Below are 7,353 nucleotides of genomic sequence, written 5' to 3' on the forward strand. Positions count from 1 at the left end.
GAATTTTTGTATACTTTTAAGATCTTCATCCATATCACTTTTTATCTTTCCTCGACGTTTTTTTCTAGGTTCTGTTAAATGTGTAGCGATATCCGTAAGCGTATTTGAAACGGGTTTAAAAAATTGATTTAATGATTCGTCTTGATTTTTCTGATAATTTTTAATTGCTTTATACTTTTTTCTCACAAAATTTGCAGTTTCTAAAATTTTTTTTTTGATACGTTTTTTTTGTGGAGACAACGTAGTATACATCTCGATGGTTAATAAACTACTAGTCATATTATAGAAAATTTGATATATTTAAATCTTATATTAAAATAAATTGATCAAAACCTTTCCTATAACGACCACATGTAATCTTATCTTCTTTATTTATAACAATAAAGCCATATTTGTTTTTCCAACATTCATTACATATACTTTTAAATTTTACAAAACTCATATCTGTTCCAACGTGTTCATCATATATATATTTTAAATTTTTTTCATCTTGTTTTAATAAAATTAAGAAATTTGCATTATCACGTAATAAATGTTTAGGGATTTTAACATATGTTTGTGATAAATAAAACATGTCTAATCCTCGATGACGTCCCATGCAAAAAAATGATCTTATTTTACTCTGATTAGATGTTGCAACATCATCAAATATAAAAATAGAATTTGTTTTACATTTATTTGGAGATATAGTTTTTTCATTATCATCATACTGATAATATCCTATTTCTTTAACTTTATCTAAAACCGATTTAAGTAATTGATATTTGATTTGATATAGTGATTTACAATATATATACAAATTTTCAAATTTTATTCCATTTGGATGAAAAATTAAACTTAGCATTATATTTGTTTTTCCGCTTCCAGATGGACCACATATTATACAACGAATTGAATTTGGAAAAAGTTGACCATGTTTTGAATGTAATTTTAATTCGTTTTTATTAATATCTTCATAATTCACTACTGTTAATGAAAACTTTTGTTTAATAACCCTCATAATTAACCCTACTTGTTTCAACAAGCTTTAAACTGATACTAATCAAAATCTATATCTTTCATACTATAAATTGATAATCGTTTTAGTAATTTATTCAGTTACTATTTAATGGCGGGAGGTGAAGGTCTACTTAACAGTAGCATAAATAAGTTGCCGATTGAAATACATCTTCCGGGATATCAATACTGCGGTCCTGGTACTAAGTTAGCAAAAAGACTTAGTCGACAAGATCCAGGAATAAATAAACTTGATCAATATTGTAAAGATCATGATATTGAATATACTAAATCAAATAATTTGAAAGATAGACATAAGGCTGATCAGATTTTAGAAAATAAAGCTTGGTCACGTGTAAAATCAAAGAACGCTACATTTGGTGAAAAAGCAAGTGCGTGGTTAGTGACAAATATTATGAAACTGAAAAGAAAACTTGGAATGGGTATTAAAACTACAAGAAAGAGAACGGGTAGAAAAAAAAGAAACAACAAATGTGGAAGAGGAATAAAAAAACGAACACAGCAACACAATAGAAAAACAAGAAGCAAAACTAGAAAAACAAGAAGCAAAACTAGAAAAAGCCCCCACAAGAAAAAGGTAATTGGATTTCAAACTGGTATTATTAATACTCTGAGAAAAAATGGATTAACAGGAAATGATAAAATGAGCACTATTCTATCACATGCACGAGCAGCAATTAAGGCTGCCGGTGGAAAAAAATTCGTAAAAGTTCCTAGAATTATTCCAATTAAATTAAATTAAATTAAATTAAATTTAGGTGCTGGTGCTGCTACAGTTGCTCGTGCAGTAAATAATGCAAAGAGTGCTCAGAAAAAATTAGAAGAAGCACAACGTCATAATAAAACTATGGAAGCAATAGCTATTGGGAAAAAAGGAAGTGGAATATATTTAAAACGTTTAAAGAAAGGATATGGATTATTTTTAAAAATAATTTTCAAAAAACTTCCAATAAAGCTACCTAAAAAGGCCTTAACTAATCAAAATTTATTAAAATATGCTAAAATATTAAAACTTACAGATTTTAGAGGTGTATTTATGAAAGATAAATTACCACAACGTTATTTTAATTATGAAAGCGGAATAGTAAATCTTGATAATAATAAAGGAGATGGCACACATTGGGTAGCTTATAAAAAAATCAAAAATATTGTATATTATTTTGACAGTTTTGGCAACTTTAAACCACCAAAATCTTTAGTTAATTATTTTAAAAATTTTAAAATCTATTATAATCATGACAAATTTCAAAACCTAACCTATAATTGTGGTCATTTATGTTTAAAATTTCTATATAATATGAAACATAACCGAAATAAATCAGTTTCATTTTAACAGTTGACATGTTTGTTCTACTTTTATTTTCCGATACGAAAAGTGTTTTTAGTGTAAATCTTTCTCCACCTATTTATATTGATAGTAATTATAGATATTCGTTAGCACTAATTGGATTAGATACTTACAATCATATACCTAATATTGAAGATGGTACTGATAAATTGTATTATAATACAATAACACAAAACGCTTCAAATAATCAAAGTGTTAAAATACAAAACGTAATTCGTCTTCCTAAAGGAACATTTGAAATTTCAGATATTGAAAAATACATTCAGGATCATTTATCAGGAACTGAAATAAGTGAAAAAGAAAAAAATTAAATTTTTTCATTAAAACCAAATATAAATACATTAAAGTGTGAATTAAAAAGCATATACGAAATAGATTTTACTCCTGATGATTCAATTTCAAAAATACTTGGCTTTTCTCATAAAATATTAAAACCAAATCAGTTACATGAAAGTGATTTACCTGTAAATATAATTAAAGCAAATTCAATAAGTGGATTGTAATATAATAGAAGGATCATATTTAAACGGAAATTTATATCATAGTTTATATCAAAGTCCTATTACTGTTAGTCCGCCTGAGCAAATTGTGATAAGTCCTCAAAATCATATTTATTTACCTATAGATAGACAGAAAATTATAGAAAATATTACTTTAAAACTTGTGGATCAAAATAGTAACTTAATTGATTTTAACGGACAAACAATCAATATTCAATTAGCATTAAAAATAGAAAAAGAGTAATTTGAAAATAAAAAAAATGGGTATCATCTATAAAGATGAGGGTTCTACTAGTTTTTTATCAGTACCGATTGAAGTATCAAACGGTTCATTAGTTAAAAAAAGTGGTTCTTCGAAACACTCGAAATTTAAAACAAAACTAACCTCAAAATCTAATACGAAACTAACTTTAAAAAGTATCAAAATTTTAAAATCATTAGGCTATAATGTCGTTAGTATCAAACATACTCCAAATCTATCGAAAACCAACACAAGACGAAAGTATTGAGAGGACTGAGGAACACACATACAATCCTCAGAATCAATTATTCAGAAATAATGATCGTATAAATTTTATTATTAATCAAGAAAATGTTTGGATATTAAAGTTAATTGTACTTTGGAGATAGATCCAGTTCCTGCAAACACAACTGAAGATGCCTTTGGTCGAATTACTTTAACTAATAATATTGGTCCATTTTTATTTGATTCTATTTCATATTATCTCAATAATACTGAAATAGATAATGTTGATCAAGTTGGATTAGTCTCAACAATTAAAACATATCTCTGTTTTATGAAAAGTGAATTTGAAGAATATCAATCTCTAGGATGGAGAAGAAATTTGAATGATCAACTGTATACATTTGATCCGATAACCAATAAATTTTCTCTTAAATTAAAATTATCACAAATGTTAAATTTACCATTTACTTACGAACGTATTATGTATGGAACCCATAAAATCAGTTTAGTAAGATCTAGAACAGATGATAATTGTTATGTGAGTACAGGAGAAAGAAAAGCTAGAATTATTATTACGGATATGAATTTAGTGACTTTACATGTTTATCCTGCTGCAAAGATTCAATTACAATTACTTGATTCAATAAAAAAAATCGAACAATTCCATTAGCTTTTCAAAAATGGGAAATACAATCTAAAGATTTACCTGATGCTAGAACAACTTCATGGAAAATACAAACTATTCAACGTGTTGAACGTCCCAATTGGATTATTGTATTTTTTCAAACAGAACGAGATTTTAATTCACAAAAAAATAGTACTCAATTTGATCATATTAACTTACAAAATATAAGATTAAAAATTAATAGTAGATACATTCCGTACGATAAATGGAGACTTGATTTTACAAAAAATTATTATGAAGAAGCTTATGATGCTTATACAGATTTTTATAAAACTTATTATCAAAAAAATCGTCATCAACCATTTTTAAATTATAATGAATTTAAAGATTCACCTTTATTTGTAATTGATTGTACAACTAATGTAGAAGAAAATGCATTTTCTTCTGAAATGGATGCCACCATCGAAATTGAAAGTTCTATAAATTTTCCAATTCATACGAAAGCCTATTATGTAATTATTCAAGATCGAATTGGAAATTATAATGCAATATCAGAAACTACTACAATGTTATAATAATACGAATCATATCTTATCATCAACCTTGAATAAAAACTATAAAAGAGAGTGTTATAAATATCTAGAATTATTTATTAAAAGTAATTTGAATGTAGAAGTTTAAAATGAAAATTGTAATTGTGGAGATGGAAGGTTTCATGGTTGCAAAAAATAAATTTGCACCAAAAGAACTAACTATTTATAATGGTACAAATACTTTACATTATTTGTTTACCTCACCGAAACCGTATGCTAACTTACAAAATAATTTAAAAAAGCATATAAAATATTTAGAAAATAATCATCACTTTCTGAAATACAATTCTGGAAACATCAATTATAAATATATCGAAAACATCTTGTTCAAACATCTGTTGAAGAAAGAAAAAATTACATTTATTTGCACCAAAGGATATCAAAAATCAACATTTTTGAAGTGGATTCTTAAGAGAATTTGGAAACCAGGATTTCACCTTCCCACTGTTCTTGATTTGGATAAGGTGTCTTCACTTAAATTACCTCGTACATTACCTACAATGTGTAATTTCCATCATATAAAAGAAGAAGAAATTTGTAGATGTAGTTTAGTAAATGCGTATGCAATTTTTAATTGGTTGTATGATTCAATGTTTACATTAGTGTAACTTATATAAACCACCATTGTTAGATAAGACAACTATATAAAAACGAATAAACTATAATGATTCCCATAATTTGTCTTTGTTATTGCACTGTCCACACAAAATGAGAAAATTGAATACAAGTCTCAATAATAAAAAAAACATCAACAAATTTAAAAAAATTGAAAATGACAATGAAAATGAAAATGAAAATTATACAGCTAAAAAAATATTAACAATTGAAAAAGGAAGCGAGCTTTCCTTTTGGTTATCGAAATTTCGTAAGTAATATAAATTTGATTTTTTATTTTTTTATTTTTTTTTTTAGTTGTACTTATACTAGGCCCATTAGGATTTTTAATAATAATATGTTATTTCCGAAAACCATCACTCTCTATGCATTATGGTGCTCTCTATGGAGTAGGATTAATGTTATTTAAATTTGGGTTAATTTTATCTTTAAAATTATCAAGTGGATCATTAATTGATAATAAAGATTTTTATATCTATGTATTTTTTAGTTGATCAATTTTTTTAACAGGATTGATAATATGTATTAAATCAGCATTAGATTATATTAAATTGGTAAATTTAGAAAATACATTTATTACATATAAATAATAATAATAAAATATATAATTATCATTCTGTATTTTTTATTTTTTCCTTATCATACATATTAAATTCTCCCCTCCAAAATTAAATTTAATATTATATTAAAATTATTTTTCTCTTAATCAGTTTTATAATGGTTATTGATCTGTTCGGACGTAATCAAATGCTATCAGGATATACTCGTAATATCCTAAGTGATTCGTTTAAAAATATAATTAATAATTCATTTTCTACTGAAACCGAAAACAAAATAAACATTTCAATAAGCAATATAAACAATATTTTAAGTGATTTAAATAATATTATTGAAAAAATTCAAGAAGATAATACGAAAAATAATATTAAAATAAGATCTTTAGATAGTAAATATTACGTTATAGAAGAAGAAAATGTTAACTTAAAGGCAGACAAAAAAATTATTGAAAATGAAATTGATTATATGAAAGGTATTTTAAGAAATTTAAATAATATATTTCAAGAAAGATTCAAGAAAATGATGAGAAAAATAGTATTAAAATAAAATCTTTAGATAATAAACTTAAAAATATAAATGAAAACTTTACTAAGGAAATCAATAGAAGAGATCAAATCATAGAAGAAGAGAAAGCTTTTATAGAACAATACAAAAAAATAATTGAAGATCAGTTCAATCAAGTAAAAAATATTTTCATTGATTTAAATAGTTTATTGGAAAGGTTTCAAGAAACGGATAAACAAATTAATCTTAAAATGGAAACTTTAGATAAAAAACTTGAAAATATGAATGAAACAGTTAAGTCAATAACTAAAATTTTAGATAAAAGAATGGATAATAAAATTACAACTTTAATTAACACAAATGTAAATAATGAGATTGATAAAAAATGGAAAATGTTAATGAATAATAATAACGAATTAACGAAACGAATAGAAAAATTGGAAAAATTAGAAAAGGAATTTAGTGATAAGGTTAAAGCGATAATTGTACCAGTACCTCTATCAGACAACAAACAAATGGAAAATACAAATTAAAATAAAAAACCATTAAATTAATTCTGTAAGTATTTCATAAAATATTTTTATTATGTTTCATGTCTCATCTTATTTAAGGCTGCACGTGTTTACGATGATAATAAACGGAAACTGTGGTTAACATGTCTCATCTTGTTCAAGGCTATACGTGTCTAGGATGATAATAAACGGAAACTGTGGTTAACAGAAATTGTGATTAACATGACTCATCTTGTTCAAGGCTACACGTGTTTACGATGATAATAAACGGAAACTGTGGTTAACATGACTCATCTTGTTCAAGTCTATACGTGTCTACAATGATAATAAACGAAAATTATGGGTAACGGAAATTATGATTAATATTGTAAGACAAGGTTTTCCACCGTAATTTTTATTTTTTTTTTTGCTCACTTTTCTTTAGGGAATGGCAATATTATTCCTGATACTTACATCGTTTTCTAATCTCGAGTAATTAACTAAATACGTTTTTATAAACAGACCTCGAGAGTTTTTCTGAGAAAACCCATAAAACTTGGAATATTTACGAGGGTCAAGTCAAGCCACCCCCGAGTGGTCGATGATCGAAACCAGATGTCTTTAAGACTGTGAGAA

This window comes from Tribolium madens, unplaced genomic scaffold (assembly GCF_015345945.1).
Source record: "Tribolium madens isolate multiple individuals breed KSU strain unplaced genomic scaffold, Tmad_KSU_1.1 Scaffold_7;HRSCAF=85;Tcas5.2_LG10, whole genome shotgun sequence".
Taxonomy (NCBI): Eukaryota; Metazoa; Arthropoda; class Insecta; order Coleoptera; family Tenebrionidae; genus Tribolium; species Tribolium madens.